At 35.4% G+C, this 20,311-nt stretch overlaps 1 long non-coding RNA gene across 1 annotated transcript in view; it reads right to left on the bottom strand.

Moving 5' to 3' along the window:
* LOC118904081 overlaps window positions 1-17,656 on the bottom strand; it is a 127,522-nt gene extending 109,866 nt beyond the window's left edge. Inside the window, exon 1 of the long non-coding RNA XR_005021928.1 lies at window positions 17,489-17,656. This is a non-coding gene — a long non-coding RNA (uncharacterized LOC118904081). The remainder of the gene's footprint in view (window positions 1-17,488) is intronic.
* Window positions 17,657-20,311: the final 2,655 nt, after the last annotated feature.

The following is a 20,311-nucleotide window of genomic DNA, read 5'->3' as shown; positions in this document are numbered from 1 at the left end:
TATGGAGCATTTTACAAGCAACTAGGGACTTCTTTGGATAGATGGCTGAAATTTAATCATTTTCTGACACAGACTGCTTTTCTTTCCCACCTCAAATTTCCAAAGCATTATTTCTAGGGCAGACCTGTTCAGACAGTGAACCTTTATTATCGCATTTGATCTGTCTTTGAGCACTTTCCAAAAGAAAGGCTTCCACAGATCTCCTAGAAGATAAAGGAACAGGATGATTTTTCTCAATAGCACATGTTCATCCTCCCGCCCCATTCCATTCTCAGCAAACTTAATTCAGCTCTACAGTCTGGATTTTATAATCATATGGAGCATTATGTATGAAATGCATAAAACATCGATGTGCTAATGCTGCCACCAGAGACTCTCTGATAAAGAAGTAAGCATATCCCTTTGTACTCTTAGGGCATAAGTGTTTGCCCTGAACCTCTTTAAAAAACAACTCCTTTCATTTCTAAGCATTTTGGGTTTTATTTGTATTAAATAGCCTAGGTCTGCCAGTCTGCTGAAGGGAAATCTGAGTTTGATGTAGTTTGTTAGGCAAGGAGTAACTGGAAAAATAATCACAAATGATGAATGTAAAAATTAAGCTACCTCTAGAGTTTATGTTTTACAATATGAAATCGATCAGTTTATCTCCCAGCTGATTTAAAACATATCTGATTATTTCTGATGGTTCAAGATGTAATGGTCTGAAAGTCTTAATAGAATTCTTAGACTTACCTTTATTAAAACCTGAGGATCTGAAGATATAACTGTCTGGATTGATTACTATATTTCTGCTGTGGAGAAAAATAACAGCCCTGAGTGACTGCTTGCTGTTCACATCTTCATTAATGTGCTTAACATATTTCTGTCCCTAGAGAAAATTAATTTTTTACTTCTTTTGTATTGTAGTCTCACTTAAACTTAGATTCTTTGAACATAGTTGGATGGCAGTGTGACATCTGAGTCCCAGAGATCAATTGACAGTTGTTAAAGATCATGAAGAATGGCCCATTAAAACAGTTAGTATATGACAAATAACAACGTTTGTGTTTAGTGTAGGAATTTATCAACTAGACAGAGCACTTATTCCTGAGACCCGAATGAAAGTCTACTTGAACCAACTTATTAATCAGTCAGTGCCGTAGTCTTAACAGACTGTCTTATTAAAGAGCTCTAGATATATTAAAATTGAACTCTAATGTGATAGATACTATCCCTGAACCAAAATCACAAAGCCTACAATTATTACTGAAGACTAAAATCTATGAAAAAGAAACGTAAGCTTTTTTCTCCCTAGGACTGAGATGTTTTGCCTCAAATCTTTGGCTCTGATTACTTACAGTATAGTGTCTACCATGAAATGTCTGCCTATGTGGCCCATTCTTCTCCCACTCTCTGTTTAAGGCAGGATCATACACCAAGATATCATGAGAAACTTAAGGACACAGTGATCTCTCCACCTGCATGTAATTATATAGACCACACTGCAGAATCTTTAATTTACAAAGATTTTCAGGGAAAAAATGAAGCACTACCAAGGGAAAAAAAAGGAAAGATTGTTCTGGCTGGCAAGTGGTATTAATTCTCAGGAAGATGCTCTGAGCTTAGAAGGAATCATCACAACTTTCTATCCCCTGTGGAGTCTGTGAGGGTAGACAGCCTTAAGAGCTGTGAGTCATGGGGTTGAGCACTCATGACAACTGGGTTGAATATCATCTCAAATGACAATGTCAACCAGTGAGTATTGATTGTCTGGAAGTGCCGGGTAGAGAAGGATGCTTGAGGCTAAGTTTAAGCACAGCAAGAAAGAAAGCCATAATAAATTAGTGACATCTGCACGAGGAGAGTTTAGGGTCATAATGCAAGAGAAGTCTCAGCTTCTAACCTTGGCAACCCACTTCTGGCATGATGTTGACCTTTGCTTACCCGAGAGGGAAAGTGTGCACATTTCAGTAAACAACCAATAGTTGCTTGATGTGATCAGTAGCCCTTCTGGTAGAAAAGTGCCAGGTAATTAGCAACTAAATGGTTTACCAAACACCTGCGGTGACCTAAGTGAGAATCTTTTTTGATTTCTTCTCAAGGTTTTAAAACTTGATATCTGGAATTAAGCACAATAGTACTGAAAGAGACCCAAGTCCAGTCTTCCACAAAGTGCAGAAATCTTTTAAAAAACATCTGTAGACTTTGGTCTCTGCCAATATATCTACTGTAAAGGGAAACATTCCCTTCTAAGGCAGTCTTCTTTTTTTTTGGATACTCTGTTTCTTAAAAAGAGTTCTTTTGTGGACTGAGTTGAAATTGACCTTCTGGTAAATTTGACATTGTGGTTGTGGATCTGTTCTGTTGAAGAAAACAAAACAGTTCTGCGCTCATTTCCACCTGAAAATTCACCAGATATTCACCCAAATAATATAAAAACTCTCTTTACAGTTTTTGTTGTTGCTGCTATTGTTGTTTAAACAACTGATCCTGCTTCTCAAACTTATTGTGGCCAAAACAAGGCATTTGAACTTTTGCTTTAAAGTTTCTTCACCTCTTTCTCAGAATTCATCCAGTTATATCAGAAAATGGGAGTCTTGTTTGGCACCATATTTCATTCTCCAAAACTACATTCAATCTATTATCAAATTCTCTTGATATTTCCTCTGAAATGCCTTTGAACCTCTCTTTTTTATTCAATCTCTACCCTCTCCACTTGAAGCCAAATGACCTTCATCTCTTGCCTCTTCTACTGCAATTGTCTCTGAAGTAGATCCCCCATCACCTCTAGCCCCTTTCTAATACATGATCAAAACAAAGCCAGAGTGATCTTTGTAAAAAAGCAAATCTACTTACCTTACTCTGTGTTTAAATTCTTCTGTAGCTTTTCCTGGCACTTAGAATAGGAGACTTAATGTTACTCTAAAGGGGCTACAACAATCTGGCTCCACTTTTTTTCCACACCGTTCTTTCTTATTCATATATATGCCTTAATCACCCTTTCCTCTTTCCATTCCTCAGTTTTACTAAGCTCTTTTCCACCTTAGGGGCCTTGATTATGAGACTGCATTTGCTATTATCACTACTTGGAATGAAGCCTGCCTCCCACCCCCAACCTTTATTTGATTTAAAGGTTGCTTCTTCAGAGACCCTCCCTTGACAATATGCTTCATCCCAATTAGATCAGATCAGTTTATTTCTTTTTAATTGTAGTGTTCCCTTTCTTATCACTATTTATTATCAAACATTCGTTTGTGTGATTATTTAAAGTCTTGTCTCCTCCTCTTGACTTTAAAGTCCATTAACAAAGGGATAAAAGATTAGTTTACTTTTCATTTTATCTGTTTATCTAATACTAAGCACAGTGCTTGCCACTGGGTGTCAGTAAATATTGGTTGAAAGATATCCATATCCATTATTGATTATATCTCCCCTTAGTCTTCTCTTTGCTAGGCCAAACACTTTGGTTCCTATACTATTCCTCATATGACATAGTTTTTAAATCCCTCTCCAACTTGGCCACATATTTTTTGACACATTGTGTTTTTCAACGTTCTCCTTTAAATATAGAAGACTAATTGCAATATGCTAGATGTGATCTAATAATTAGAGAATTTAATGGGACTATTCTTTTCAATATCTTTCTTACAATGTCTATTAATTTAGCCTAAGGTGGTGGGTATGTTTTTTCAGCCGCCGGATCTCACCATTGGTGCATATTAAATTTATGATTAACTAAAATCCATAAATCTTTTTCTTTCTAAGTTTCTTAGCTAGAGAGTTCCACTTAAAGTTGTGCATTTCATGTTTTTAATGATTTACAGAATTATCACTTATCTTGTATCAAGTTATATTTCTTATTGTCATATATGGTATTGATTATCATTTTCAGGTTTGTTTCATGTGTAATCTGGATAAGCATATTTTCTTTGATCATGTGCAACATAGAAAAGGCAAGTACCAAAGATAGAACTCTGTGTTTACCCCTTCCTCATCCTCAGGTAGGGGTCAGGATCCACACTGCTTTGTTCATAATATACATGTATATATACATATATATATATACACACTATATTACATTATACATATTATATATAATTATACATATTGTATAATATAATGTATATATAATATAATTCATATATGTTTTAATAAGCTTACTTAATAAGCTTTTAAAATATGTTGATAAAAAGGTAGTAGTCCATCCAAATATAAAGTCAAAAGCATTTTATTTCCTTAGTTTTGAAATGAGTGTTGTGCTTCAATTATTTTAACATTAATTAAAAACAAAAAGGTAAAATTGTTAAAGTCTAATAATAACTGTATCTTATGAACTTTAGCTATATTTATTTACATAAAGATGAAAAGAATAATTCTAAAAAACTTTGACCTAGAAGGCCTAGAAGACAAAATGGTAACTGGGTCTTACTTTCCTCTTTAGTTATTGACTTATTCTAAGAAATAAAATTAATGGATAGAATACCAAAAAAACTTGTGATAATTTGACTCATGATTATTTTAGTCTTTATAGTACAGTTCACTAGGAACATTCATTATTCAAATTCCATTCAGAAAAGCATTTGTTGAGCTCCATTTCTGTGATCAGCCTGGTAGAAATGTTACTCTCAAAGGCAGGTTGATACATTAGCCTGTTGGGATCTGTGGAGGAGAAATGGATGGAATTCTTCTAGTTTGATGAGAAATTTGCATATTTCACAGCTTCTTATCTATGAAGCACCCTATTTAAAAAATCTTGTTTTGTATTTATAATTATGTTGTTCTGGTGAGCCATGGCAGGATGTGGAGATGTAAAAAAAAATGCTGTTGGGTTTACCAAAGAAATGTAAGTCTGGAAATTGCTCTCAAAAGCTTTTTCAAACAAACTTGCAAACAACTTTATAAACTGATGGGAGATAAAATGAATGTATATGCCAACAGAAGGATGGAAGTAGGAGAAAAAAGACAGAGAAGATTAGAGTAGTTAAGAACATGAGTTATGCTGAATATTACGACTGCAGTAGAAGAAAAACATGTAAGAGAATTTCTTTTGTAATTTTTTTCTAATATAAATCTAATTTTAGTTATAGAATGTTATTAGGTATATTTCCCAGATTATAAAAGAAACCCTGGATTGATAGTGCCCTACCACTGCTATCATTACTAAAATGGTTACCTCTGCAACTACTACTACGTTAGAATAGACACCGTTTATTGAACTAACTTATGTGTCTACGGACACACAAAAATTCTTTTTTTATATCGTTTATTTTATCTATAACAAAAACCATATGAAGTAGGTATTAGTAAATGTCAGTATTGTGCCCATTTTACAGATGAACATGAGTCTTGGGGGTTAAAAAACTTGCTTAAAGTCTCACAGCTTATAAATGGCACAGCCAGAAATGGAATATAAATCTTTCTGGTTCTAAAGGTGCATTCTTAATTTTTAAACTCTACTGAAGTAAACTTTTTATTTACCCAAATTAACTTCTTACAATAACATTTATTAATCAAAGACTTGCCAGATTTTGACTTCACTCTTTCCCTTCATGGAATAATAAAGGGTCATAGTATTGTCAAGATGCAGAGTAATCAATATTACTGTTGAAAGATGTAATAATTGATGTAAAAGGTAGTTCTGGACTCTCATTGATTAATATCAATTAATAAGTTAACTCATCACTTATTCAATGTACAGATATATTTTCATAATTTGATGCTATTATTGACCATATTCATAACCCAAAACACATATATCAAGAAACATAAAAATAACAGTGATTTCATTAAAGTCATCCATGTTCTTTAGAGGTGGAGAGTGCTTTTCCCTATTTTATTGCAAATATGATTTTGGCAAATTAACTATAAACAGTCATTAGAGTCTGGAAAATTTAATGATGCAAATGTGAAAATATACTTCATTTAGGTATGTGTATATATTCATGATACTATCTTGGAGTGTCTTCATTAAAATGTATACCTTATTGAAAATATATATATGTGTACATGCAATCATGCCACGTTTCATAAACACATGATTATATTTTAAACACAGCCAGCTATACATATATAAATAAATATGCAAGCAGACCCCCTACTTACAAATGGTTGTGTTTCAAATTTTTTTAAAACAGTTACACTTTTAAGTCAGTAACTACAATTTATATATTTAATCCACAATGCCTGAAACAGTATCTTAAGTGCTATTTCAGCTAAACCCAAACACCCTGTACAGTATTGTTTCTAGAGGTAAACTTAACTTCATTTAACAAGTCTTAAGAGGATAGTTATCGTCCCACAGACTATGCTAGATGTTAGCAATACAAAGGACAATTCTCGGGAGATTAATAGTCTAGTACGGGATAGAGAAAAGCAAATCAGTCAGCAGAGTTCAGAGGGATACAGTGGTGTGGTAACACAAAGGTGTGCCACCATGATCAGATGACAAACCAGTAGAACTTCCAGGAATGAGGTGATCAGTGCCCTGAGGGTTCTGAGGGATGAAGAGAAGTTAGCCAGACATAGATGAGAATGATGTGGAATTGGGGTGTGGGGAGAAATGTACTATAGAGTTGAGACACATAATGAAGAATCCTCTCCCTTTTTCCTTTAAGAGAAGGGTTTTCAGCCTTGGGGGCTATTGACATTTTTGGCAGGATAATTCTTTGTTGTGGAAGCTGTTCTGTGCATTTAGCATCATTGCCTGACTTCTACCCACTAGATGTCAGTAGTACCAATACCTGCCCCCCTCTACCCAAACCCAAAATGTCTCCATATATTACCAATGTCCCCTGGGAAGCAAAATCATCTCTGAGAACTATTTCTGTAAGCAAAGAGAGAGAGAGAGAGAGAGAGAGAGCTACCTTTGGGTACTAGATTAATTTGCTAACTTCATGTTGACAAAAAAAGGGCAAATCATATTTGCATTCTCCCAAGTTGCTCCCTAGATGTTCTAAATTGGGGTAGATAAAAGACAGTTATGTGGATTTCTTATGTACTACCCAACTATCTGGGATCTAGTATTTACAATTTAGGGATTGCCTATTTATGTATATGAATATAGGTACATACACACACACACACATTGCAGAGACATAAGTCAGAATACCTCTGATTTGTCCATGATCACAATATTTAATGGTTATCTACCTTTCATTCCTATGTCTTGTCAGAAAAAACTTCATGAACTTATCAGAATAAAATATATGTCTTGTGGCAGAAATGAGTTGAATCAACTTTACAAACACCACGATACTGAATTCCAAGTCTCCTTAAAGGGGGAACATCTGGTTAGTGAAGTTTCATTATATTCCTTTTTAAGGAAAGAATAAGCTATGAAAATGGTAAAATATGATTGACTTAAAATACAATATATCCAACTTCAATCATTTTCTAAATCCAAAGATATTTTTAGATGAAAGCAAAGGAGGTCATTTCCAAATCATTTTGTGAAACTTAAGCCTACCCAGAGGAAAGGTAATTTTGTTTGATCCTGAACATCAAGTGAATTTGTTCACCAAACCATTTATTCCAAAAGCTAATTAAAATAATGTAAAATTGATCCAGTATAGGTTTAACAAAATTAACTAATTATAATCTGCTTACACCATTTAACCTTTATAGTTCCCACAAAAATGTTTGATTTTTCTTTGGAAAATAAACAATGTGCTTTAAAAAGGAGGTGCCTCTTCATCTATCTTTCTTTTTCTTTTTTCTTTTTTTCTTTGGTGGGCTATCCTATGCTAAGATGTCAGTATAGCAAATAGAGTTGATAAGCAATTAAGGGAAAAATGTAAGATTTTCCCCTTAAGTCAAGAGCACATGTGAAAAGGAAGAGAAATATTATAAGATGAGGAAATCAGACTCTTTATTTTTTGGTAATAACAGTGAGTTCTGTTACAGTAAGCATTGATATTAACACCTCAGTACTTAAACCTCTAAACAAAAATGAAAGGTGTATCAATTATCCCTTCAGTATTCAGATTGATCTGTGGACAAAACAAATATATACTGCAACTTAGCATTTGTTTGTTTTCAACTTCTTTCCACTTATTCAAGTCATTGTCAAGCATACCCTAAAAAGTTCAACAAATTGAAAAAGTCTAATTGTCTGCCACTGACTACATTTATTTTATACTTATCCATTCTAATCACAGACAGAAATACTGAGTAGATAGATGTCAAGATTTGGAAAGGTTTTTAGGGGCTCTTAAGTGTCCGTGAGAGGTATAAAATGGTATGTAAAAGAAGAAATGTGCTGTGACAGCTCCATCTTTTAAAAAGAGTGGAAGAACTAGGAACCACCTTAGGGAAAAAATGGTAGAAGTAACCACGAGAGTTACTTCTAAGTAACTCTCATGAGAGTCCCCAGAGACTTTCTAATCCACATCTGTCTATTATTAATTCATTATAACTTACTACTTTATTTTTTGGAGATAAAATTGTCATTTATGTCACTCCTAAAACCAAATGACATTATGAAAGACTCTTCCTGGTAAAAATATTAACAGAATTGACTGTCATTGCTGCATAGAGACAAACAAGTTATACATAGGGGAAAAAAAAACCCTGTGAATATTTTTGATAACAGTGAAGCAAGTCACCCATTATACCGAGGTTAATTTGTTGGCTCATGATTTCCACTTATCCAATGATATCGAATCATATGAACAAAACTCTACATCTAATCAGATTTTTTATTGAATTGTGACCTTTAATCCACCTTCTTCTTGATTATGAATGACAGTGACCTTTATCTAATTTAAAGCAGACACTCTGATGCAAAAATATGCAAACTACACATGTAAATTCTGAATCAAACTGAAGATGAGCATAATCTATTGGGGAGAAATTATTTCAGAAGACATTTATATTAAGGCCGAATGAGGTATTTGAAAGTAAGTGAATTAGTCAGCATACGAATTGTTGGTCGGGAGAGTTGCAAAGACCAAATGCTGTTTATATTTTCTCAGCTTCTATTTAGAAAAACTGAAATGTCAATATACATATCAATTTTTATTATTCTACTCAGCATTTGATGGCATTCAGGAAATGATCACAATGTAATAAAGTCAGACAAAATTATTTTTCAGAGAGATTGGCAAACTGTGCCTGAATATTCAATTCATTTTCATTTCGATTCATTTTCTGCTGCACGAGAACCTGGTAAAATTCAGCCATGGCATGTGTGGCATGTTGACTTCCTGATGATGTTTTATCTCATTAAGAGGAACTTCATGCCCAATAGCAGCTGGCAGTCAGCAGTGTTTCTAGGATATATTTAGAAACTACTATCTCAAGGAAAAAAGTTAGAATAATAAAAGAAGCATGTTTGCATTGAGAATCGGATGAACATCCTATACCAGACCTCCCTTTCTTGATTCCCCTTCTTTGTACTGGCTCTTTCCTTTTTCTGTGTATTAATACAAATGGTTCTGAGCTAACATTACTGAGGGCAAACCCTGCCTTGGGCACAAACTAAAGCAGCCTACTCCTGTAATCCACTCTCCCCTTTCTCGAGCCATTCCATTCTACACAGGGCTGTTAATGCAGACTGGACATTGGTGCTTCTCAAAATACATTTTGTTTTCTATATGTGGAAAAACACCAAAGTATAAGTGTATCACATATGCCTAAAACACATGATCCACACATATGCCTAAATCACATGATCCACGTCTGCATTTTATTACATAGATACACATGCATATGGGTTTATATATGATGAAGATTATGTCACAGCAGGAGGCCATTGAGAGCATTTTGCTGTCAGAAACCCACCAATCTCTACCTGGCACGAGCATGTACTTTCTCGATTAACACCAGGGGGTTGTCAGATTGCTATATCTGAAATAAACAGATTTATCCTGACAGTTAATCAGCATTTTGCGCTGCCTAATACATGTTTATCTTCCACTATTGATATAATTACACTAAAAGTGCACTTAATATAATCTTTCATAGGAAATTAAACAGATTTTAATGATATACTTATAATGGATTGGGGACAGAGTTGAGGGAGAGAAATATCGATACTAGATGTTTTGGGAGAACACATATATGAAGCAATGACGAGGCAATCAATGAACATTGGAAAAAATCAATGCCAGTCTGTGTTTAAGAAATTCATTTACATAGCTTCCAAAGAAATCAGAAAAATCTTGCAAAGCTGTGAAATACCCTCCTGATTTTTTCATGTTCTCATGCTTCTTTTCTTCTGATATGTGGTCTGTGCTCACTTCACACATACACAAAACTAAAAGAACTAAAAAAAAAAAGAATTCTCTTGAATGGATTTTATGTTGGACTAATTCATAGACAACACTTCCAAAAGTTCTCATTCTGGCTTTTGCACTTGGGTACTGGGAACTCTCATAGTGGCCTGCACAGATCTTACTCAGAAGGAAATTCAGCAAGGTCTGTAGTTAGCTCCTGTCACTAAAGTGCCTGGGAGTACAGACAGACATGCCATTTTAAGAGCCATAGAAATTAACACATGTTGGTCTTCAGGCATCAAGCCTTAAGGATATTAAATCAGGACCTGGGAAGCAGAGGTAGTTGAAAATATTAATTTTAATCAAAATTATAAACATAACCCCTAGCATAGGAAGCATCTTTCCTAAGAATTTGCTATTCACAGCTGTAATCAGGCTCACTGCCACCTGAGAAGACCTAAGAATTTTAAGTCTGACTATCCTCAAATACTAAGTTAATAACAGTTAGGATCAGTGCTCTGTTGTCCCTCGAATCTCTTTTCTTTTCTTAGCTACAAATTAAAATTAAGCCATGAAACATCTAAATACATATGTCTCTGAGCGGGATCCAGAGTAATGGAAATTTGATTTTGGACAGAAAACAAAATGATATGAGGAAGTACTGTTAAATGTCTTCCATGATCTCAGCATTGTTTGGAACATATAGGAGATATCATTTCCTTTTTTACTATAAAACTGAGAAGTGGGTATTTTTATTTCCAGAAACTCAGAGAGACTAAATAATATTCCCGTTAGCTGGGATTCCAACCCAGGTCTGTCTATCTGAAGCCAGTGTTCTTTCTGTTTCTTTATACTTCCTCTGTAAACTCAGTTCACATGATTTTAAATGCCTTTGATTTTTGTCTTCCAATTAAGGATGCAGACTTTAAACCATGTCCTATATCTCTTGCATCAATTAAAAATAATGCCTCCATAGTCATCTGCAGGCTGCTCTGTCCCTCTCTGAATCCAACAAAATCTCAGTAGCCAGTATGCAATGGCTTTTCACTTGCTAATCAGAAGAATTTCACAAATCGTCTTTAACATCCTACGTGGCTAAGGACCAAAAATGAAGTGACTGTGAGCTGAGACAACAAAATATCTCCAGCAAGAGGCCAGAGTACCCCAATGCGGAGGGGCAGCCATAATTTTAGTGCTTTTACCCTGAATCCTCTGAGGAACTAAGAGATTTTTGTTTCTCCTGGATCTTGGTACCCAGAAGGGGATAGATGGGGAGCCCTGCTTCCTATGCAGGTGGTGAACCCCAAACTGCTTCTTCTGTTTTACTTCTGCCAGCAATGCTTCCTGAAGCCTATGTCTTATTCCACGCATCCCAGCCTTTTTCCAGGAGTGCGTTGGTTGACAATCGTAACTTTCAAGCTGCCTTGAAAACCACTCTTCCGACAGGCTCCATCTCTACCCTGCTTAGGTGTCGATCTCTGCTGGGTAAGACTGGATTTACCAAACTCCTTTTAGAATTTGATTCATGGCTGTAAGCTTCCTCTGTGGGATTTCTTACTGGACTGACTACTGTATAGTTTGCATTAAAAGCTACCTTATATCCTCTTTGCTTTCATCCTTATTTAGGATCCCAACCCCATTTAGTGTGTTCATTCCCAGGGAGCCAAAGCTTTAGGCCAAAAAATAACTTCTCTTTGAAATTAATTACAATTTCTATTCCATTTATAGTGTATGAAGATTTAATGATAGAAGTTAAAAAGCTGTAAACTGTGGTTAATGAGAAATGCCAAGGTTTGAATTCTTTAACATCTTCTAAACCCCTCTCTCCTCATCTCTCAACATGTCTCTCCCTTCCCCATTCCTCCATCACCTGCCTTCTAAATTGCCTTATTTTCTCTATCTTTTTCATTCTCCTCCTGCTTAGATCTTTCACCTTAGTTCCTTCACTAGTTGCCTCTCTCTTTAACTTCCAAACATGAGAAATTATATATATAATCTTATCTATTGAAATAATCTCTTTTTCTGTTGCTATTTTTAAAATTGAGCATGTGTAAACTTTCATATTCTGTCCGAGCATAGGTCCAGTGTCCAGAATATAGCTAGGTCTTAAATGGATGGATGTCCCTCTCTTTGCCCTTGAAATAAATTTTTTAAAATATATAAACTAAGCTAACTAGATTTTTAAAAAATTCAATGAGTCATTCAAATATGAATCAAGAATACTCTCTGACCTTCACACTGAGTCAAGGTCTGTTAAGGACACAAAGAAAGTATGATTTTTACCCTTAAATAGTTTACAAGCTACTTGAAATATAAGAATATAATCCATAAAACAAACAGGGAAATATAAGAAAACAACACAGTTAGAGGCTGACTTGTGTGGTGTAAACTGTAAGTGCTGTGAATATGCCGGGAAGAGGTCTCAATGACTGTGGGAAGGACACTTGATTAATATTTCTGGGAGAGGATTGATAAGAAAGTAACATATATAACAACATCCATAAACAAACAAACCACACTTTCCAACCCTGGTTTAAGGCTTCTTACAAATTTTGGCTTTGCTTTCCAAACTTGGCTCTTAAAAGCTAGGGAAGATTTCTTTTTGAGCCCAGATGTGTTAATAAGTGTTCAGTCCAAACTGATTGCTAATATATTTAAGAATTGCGTTATCTGAGTATTTTTTGCCTTTCTCACAAGCTTTCCAGAATGAGAACAATCTTTTGATTTTATTTTTAATTTCAGGAAATTAACATCTTTTAGATAGAAAATTCAGTTACACAGCTGACGAATTTAGCAACGAGGGACACGGCCTTCAATGGTTTTAGGTCATTTTTAAACTCCTTTGAATTTTTACATCAACACATAACTTATAACCGCCATGCCCTGTTCTCCTCCCACCCCACCTCCGACCTTTTTTTTTTTTCAAGGTGAGGATATCAACCAAGTAATAGAGAAATCAAATCTGAAAGGAATGTCTCACAGGCTAAGGAACTCACTCAGCAAGAGATGATGGAAGGGTAAGCTCAAATTTAAATTAATTCCCAACCTTTCCTGTACCAATGGTCTATGTCTAACTTAGCTAATCCAGGCAAAACTGTTATTTTAAAATAACTTTAGAGATAGGTTCGCAGGCTTTCTGCCTGCCAGCAGATAGAGGGTCTGGATATATAGGGCAGTCCATCTGCTTGATACTTCAAATAAGATCTAAAAAGCATGCTGGTATCACAGAAAGGCATCATTTTTTTTTCTTTTTTCATTTGTTACTGGAGAAATGTGTAACTTGCTTGGTTGCTACTGACCCATGTTTCTCATATTTCTGCCACTTGATTATGTGTTAATCCTGTTCAGATTTTTGTTTACACTGCATATTTGATATTCAAAGGTCAAATGAACACAGTCTTTAAATTAGGTTTCTATGAGTTCTGTGTATAATAGTTCATCCTCTTTCACACGAGGGGTGGGGTGAGGAACAGCAGGAGAGAGTCCAAGTTATTCAGAATAAACGGACAGAACTAAAGCCACAAATGCTTCCCCGTATGGACCTGTTCTTGCTCATTTCTCCCTAAGGAGACAATACCTTCCGACACAAGGACAGATAGTTATCAGTTCAGTGTTTCAGAGTCTCACCATTTAAAAATGCATTTTCACTTCATTTGTGTTCTTTATCTGCTTTTGGAATGCGCTGGTGTATTTCAACTGGGGAAATTTTCATTCATACGTGCCCATGGAAAGAAAGACAAGGAAAAGGGCTTCTTTTCACTACCCAGGAGATTTTGAAGAAAGATGACAAGACAGAAGAAGATATTTTTTCTGAAGGGAACAGTTGTTTGCATGAAAATTTTAATTGTTACCAGAACTTCAATGGAGTTGCAAGGAAAGGTAGTTAGATAAAGCCTCAGGTTAATTTCCATCATTACCAAGCACTTTACACCAGTGAAAAATTCCAAACATATAAAGAGATGTCAATCTTGTTCTTTAGACAGGGGGAAAAAAAAAGGTGTTGGGCAGGGGCTGGGGTGGGGGGGGCGCGGGTAGTGCTTCAAAGGCTGTCAGTAGACAAGCCAGTCAATTACAGATCTGAGTTAGTTCTTAACTCCTTGAGGTAAAAGACTAATGTTCTGCAAGAGTAACCATTTCTGGCATGTATTAAATGACAATACTTTTAAAAACTCTGCTATGATGGTAATACAGATAGGAGTGAAGAGCTGAAAAATTCTGAAAAATCAGAATCAGATATTTGAACCAAGACTACAAATGGGTAAATAGTAATGTTTTTGCTATGAGTGGAGGGATGTCCTTATGTATTTGGTTATCTGAGCTAATTAGCCAGGAAGGCATTATTGTGTGATGTTTCAAAGCCAGTTTCAAAACAGATGGGTTCAAATCTCAGTTTTCCTACAACTCTGTGGCCTTGGCTAAGTTATTTAACTTCTCTGTACTTCAGTGCCTTTATCTATGAAATGCGGGTGATGGTTCCATCGACCTCATAGTGTTATACAGATTAAATTAAGACAGATGAGACAATTAGTATCTGCTGAGTTTTCACTTAATATTACATTTAATTCATACACAGCAATGAGTTTCAAGATTTAGAAAATAAATACGGTATGATACAATCCTTCCTGAGAAATTTTTCACATCTACAGATGATACAAGCATTGAATGTCTGCTGATGAAACACATTATTTTCCCTCAGGCAGGGTTGCAAGTTTCTTTGGCCCGACTGAACACTTCTGAAGTTACAGAGAACTTATTAACGCCCTCTATAGCATCCTTTTAAGATGATAATTTATCTTTTTAACTGTACTCAGTAAAACCAGCAGAAAAAAGCCAGGTGGGAATAACAACATGGTGTTATATACAGCTACAAGGTTTACCAGTTCTATAGATTCTGCTGCAAGGCACACTAAAATGGAATAAAATGTAACTTATCTTGAACAGTTGCTTGAATGAGTTACTAGAGGAACGGCAAGTTTACAGAGGAAGCGAAAGAAACCCAGGGGAGTTGAAGGCTGTGACCATTTTATTTAGGATGCACAGTAAAACCTAACTTAAGGCATACAAGTTAGGTCTTTGGAGAGTTTCCTAGGAGGTTTGCAAACAAATGTGAAAGTCTTTAAAATATGTGCTTTTGAAATAACTCTGTGAAATGATGGTTGGAGACTCCATGGGGGGATGCCGTCATACCTATCAAATACTAGTAATTTGGTTGAAAAGAGAATGCCTCCTTGTTTGCATTTTCTCTGTCCCCAAAAGCTCTCCCTAGCCACTTTTTATATCTATACTCAGCTTGACTGCTGACAGAGTATTACATGGCGTTCCTTTGTTCTGAAAGGGCATCCTTTAGTTTCACACTAGTCTCAAGTTCACACAGCCAGGCAATCCCACACACCTTTCCATCTGTTAAGGTTTTCCTGTGTCTGTTGCTTCTCTCAAAGTCGTTTTAATTATGAAAGAATCACCCTCTACCATTAGTGGCCAATCCTTTTTTTTTTTCTCCCCTGTAACACTGAAGATGTGAATGGAATCCTCCAGTGCCAGTGTCTGGGAAGAAGATATTCATGGGCAACTACATGATTAGAATAGATAAATTCAATTAGCCTTTCTTGGGAAGGCTCAGTTTACTTTATCACTCAATATTTCAAAGAGTTCTAAAGAAATTCTAATTACTGTATAAGAAACAAGTCAAATTCCTTTTCTCTCACGGTGAAGGGCTTTTATTACCCACTGCTATAAAACATGTATCTTTTTTTTTTCTGTTGCTACCCTAGCAGAGTAGCCTGCATACCAATAGGATCACTAAAATGCCACGAAGCAGAACATATTTACCTGTTAAATTCTATGTACAGTAACCTAACAAATTCCAAAGACAGAAAGATTGCCCTCTGCACAGTAATACTTGTGTAGATGTCTTCTTTATGCTAACAATGACAGGACTTCATACCTTGTACTGTACTCAAAAATCAGAGTGCATTTTTTTAAAACAGAAGACTCTGTATCAAAAAGAAAAAGAACTGCACATTTTTGGCAGTGAGATATTTTATGGGGATAATAAATTTTTTCCCTCGAACTCCGCTAACTACAAGTATCTACCTAGAAGATGAAATCTAAGATTTATGTCATCAGAACTATTCAGTATACAGAGGATCTTTTTCTCTTCTTTTCAGGACTGTCAACTTTGTTTACTGTTTATGTTCAATTCTATACTATACAAGAGATTAAATAGTCTTGTCATAACCGCATGTCAAACCTTGCCAGAAAAATAAGGTAATAAATGTAAAATGATATTAATAAGGAGTGCTTTCAAAGACATATTAGGTTTATTGAAATCCAAATTGTAACTGGAATATTATAATTATATTTGTACTAATCAAAAAGAGATTTTTGCATAGACATTTAGTATGTTTTAAAATTGAAATGACTGAGAAATGATTAAAAAATCATTACAAGTAACTTCAAGGAAACACATATGAAGTAATGTAAGCCCAGGAATTGCCTTCATAAATCAACATGTATATCGTCAAATCTTGTTAGCTTCTTACATGCATTTTTAATCCAAATGTAACCATTTGGCTATGAAATCAGTCTTAAAAAATGATATCAAACGGTGTTATACAAACATAAGATTTTTTTTAGCCTTGTTACGTTAAACTTTTTTATAAAGCAATTTCAGTCTTAAAACAATAAATAATAGCATGTATAATGACAGTAACTGAATCCTAACTCCCACATAGCCTAGTAACAATCTATGAATTGTGAAGAATAAATCTGTCTGACAGGCTTGTTAGCAATAAGGCCTTCAGCTTCTTGCTTTGCAGCACAATGAAGTAAAATCTATCCTTTTCTTGCTGTTGTTAAAAACATTTCAACAGTTAGTTCTTTTTCACAGAAAATGCTGCAGGAATGTTCCAGGTTAAAAAAAAAAAAAATAGCACGGTTGAATTGTACACTTGGCTATTACTGACCAGGATACATGATAAGTTAAAACATACTAAGAGATTATTTTTTTTAAGAAGGAAAACTTGATAAGAGGTTTGTATTTCTATATTAGAGAGTGGACACTATCATCTTTCTGGCATTGTAAAACTGAAGCTGGCTGCAGGGAAAATAAACATTACAATTACCCAGCACTTAAACAATTGTACCTATACGGTTAAGTAACAAAAGCGTGAGGCACCTGGAATCACAGCATTTGTGCCTAATGCCAGCAACAATATAAAGCATTCAAGTGACATTTGATAATGAGCAGACAGTGGAGGCATTACACACGTCTTTAGAAGAATCAGACTTCCTACCTTGAAAAGACAGATGGAGGTAAGTTCCTTTATAAAAAAAGTTGTAAGGAAAGCCAAGCAGCAGTTGCAGTAAATTGAGTCCTTTCAGTCACTGTATACATACAGCAATTCTGCAATAAGGGGAAAAATATAATGGGAGGAGCGGCTGTGAACGAGTGACCTCCTCAAGCTGAGTCCTCTCTGTGAACCAGGCATTGAAAGCCACTGCTCCTGATTTGCATGGATTATCTCCACTTGAACAGATACAGAGCAGATACATTTAAATTGAGCTGGCACAATGGCAAAAATATGGAAGAGTGAATGAATGAGGGGCAGCGCAAGAGAGGGAGAGAGAAAGAGAAACAGACACGAGATCGGAAAGCGTGGTTGAGCTGGTTCCCGCAGAACTGTGTCTCAGAAGAGCTACAGCTCCCTCTTCATGTCACAGTTGTAAGATGAAAAAGGTTGTCATTAAGAACTGGTTAATCATAGGCAAAAATTTACTCAGATTAGCGGATGCTCCACCTGATCCGATTTTTATGAACGTTTTATGACTGTTTTATCATCAGGATTTTAGATACTGAAAATCTTTTGATTAGTAGACAGGTAAACAAATTTGGATAAAACTCTGAGTTTTGAATGAGATCAGAGCTTTGACTTGACTGGAATATATGTCAGTAAAGAAACCTAGATTTGTTAAACAGAATATTTATTTTGAAAGAAAATTAATACCTGTTAACTTTTAAAGAGCTAGTGGTATATACTGCAATATAAAAAGAAAATGGTATGTAAATATTTATTAATGATTAATTATCTGAAAGGATCCAAATGTACAACTAAAAAAAGAGGATTTTTTAATTTAAGTTGCTAATTGGTTTTTTTTTTCCCTTCATATTGTCTCTTGCTGGCATTTCAGAACAGAAGAAATCCGTTTTTCTATACAATACAGAGGTACCTTAAAGTATACAATTATTTGATTTCCCATTTAGCATCTTCAGAGCTTTATATATTCATATTCTCATTTTGGAATGAGAAAGAGGAGAAGGGAGCATATGATTGTAATTCTTGCCACCGGTCACTCAATCAGTCCGTGGCCGATCTCAGGAGAAAAGAATAACACTCATTTAGCAAGTTAACATGAAGCCTGCCTTCTCTTTGTGTAAAGGTGTCTGTGGATACCCAAACAGCGAGGCAATTAGGTCAAATTCAAAGGAAAAATCAGTCAAACCAGCTGGTTGACTGAATTGATCATAGCCTTGGGGAAGCCAGTATTAACTTGGTGTAAACCAAATGACATCAGTTAAATGTGTTTCAACAAATGACACTAAAACTCTCAGCAAAACCAGGTGCGCGATATTTGCAGAAAGTAGTAAAGGAGACCAGTTAGATTTTTGCTGCCGCTGGGAACCCACATCTTTCCTGTCAGGAAAGATAAAGAATTTAAACACAGGATACTTACAGGAACTTTGATTTGATGGACAGAAATGATACTTTAAAAGAAATCTCCAGGAATATGCCAACATAAATTTCCATGCGATTTAGTGAAGATCTGGAATTTCTGAAGTCTGCAGACTTAGTGACGGTAACTGTGTTTAGGAAACAATTGCTTGACAGTAAAGGGTGAAGACAGTAGTTATTTTATGATTCTGACATCCAATAGTCTGATTGCTCTCTGAGTGGATGGGTGAGTTCTCAGGTTTCTGATATCAATTTGGAAACAGCTTGTACACAGGTCAGATTTGGAATGTTACTGAGGTCTTAATGGTACTTTTCAGGTTGTAAACTCTTTGGAGTCAGGGACCATGCAATATCCTTTAAACTGTTTCCTCAAACATTTTGAAAGTGTTCTTTACATATTTTAGATGTTTCCTAAATGTTTGTAGAAAAGATATTGGCAATAATGGCAAAGCACTTATATTCTCTCTACCAGTTGTTTCATGTAAAAATAAATTAGATTCAGAAATTATAATCTCTTCTGTACCCACATGAAATAAAAGGAATGAAATATAATTTAAATGTCTTGTCATATATAGGATCGTAATAACAATAGCAGCAGGGCTGGATTGTATATTGACATGTAAGCTTAATTAGGTACCTTCTTCATTATACCAGGGGGTACCTTCCAGAGATAAAAAGGTATGTTTAGGATTTGAGTAATAATTTTCTGAGCACCAGTGCTGACTCGGACAATTACCAGCTTTGTGACCATGGGCAAATTACTTGTTTGTAAAATGAGGATAATAAAATAACCTTTATTATATTGTTGGTGTAAGGAATAAAGGAAAGGGCTTAGCATAGCACCTTGGTAAACACTTAATCAGTGTAACCTATTGCTACAATTATTATAAATCTGTTTCCATTGAACTTGATTGCCTCTCTTTGAACTGGGAAGTGTTATTACAGTGTCTACTGGATGTAGAAAAAGGTTGACTTCTTTGTCTGTTCTTGGCTTTTTCTGGCCATTGTATGAGGAGGGCTTCTTCCTGGTCCCTGACAACCAGAAGGGCTGGTGCCTCTACCTTTTTATAAAAGACAGAAATAGAAATACTATTCTCAGGAGGGTTAGACAGTGTTGTAGCAGCAGATCCACCTGTTGTACGGGGATAGGAAATGGCTTGTGTGGTATGACATGAAGGGCACCCAGAAGCTCCCGGTCCAGATATATCTTCTCATCTGTCCCTTCTTATTTCCTGAAATGCCACCATTAGGGGTTCATTTCTATGTTTTACTGGCTTCCCATTCTCTTTTTTCAGTGCACATACTACTGGCAGTATTAACACATCAACAAGTTTACACTTAGAGTAACACATGAATTCATAGTTGTTTTAATTATTCTATCAGAGA

This window comes from Balaenoptera musculus, chromosome 1 (genome assembly GCF_009873245.2).
Source record: "Balaenoptera musculus isolate JJ_BM4_2016_0621 chromosome 1, mBalMus1.pri.v3, whole genome shotgun sequence".
NCBI lineage: Eukaryota > Metazoa > Chordata > Mammalia > Artiodactyla > Balaenopteridae > Balaenoptera > Balaenoptera musculus.
Note: the sequence above shows the minus strand (reverse complement) of the source record. Positions and strands in the feature narration are given on the sequence as shown.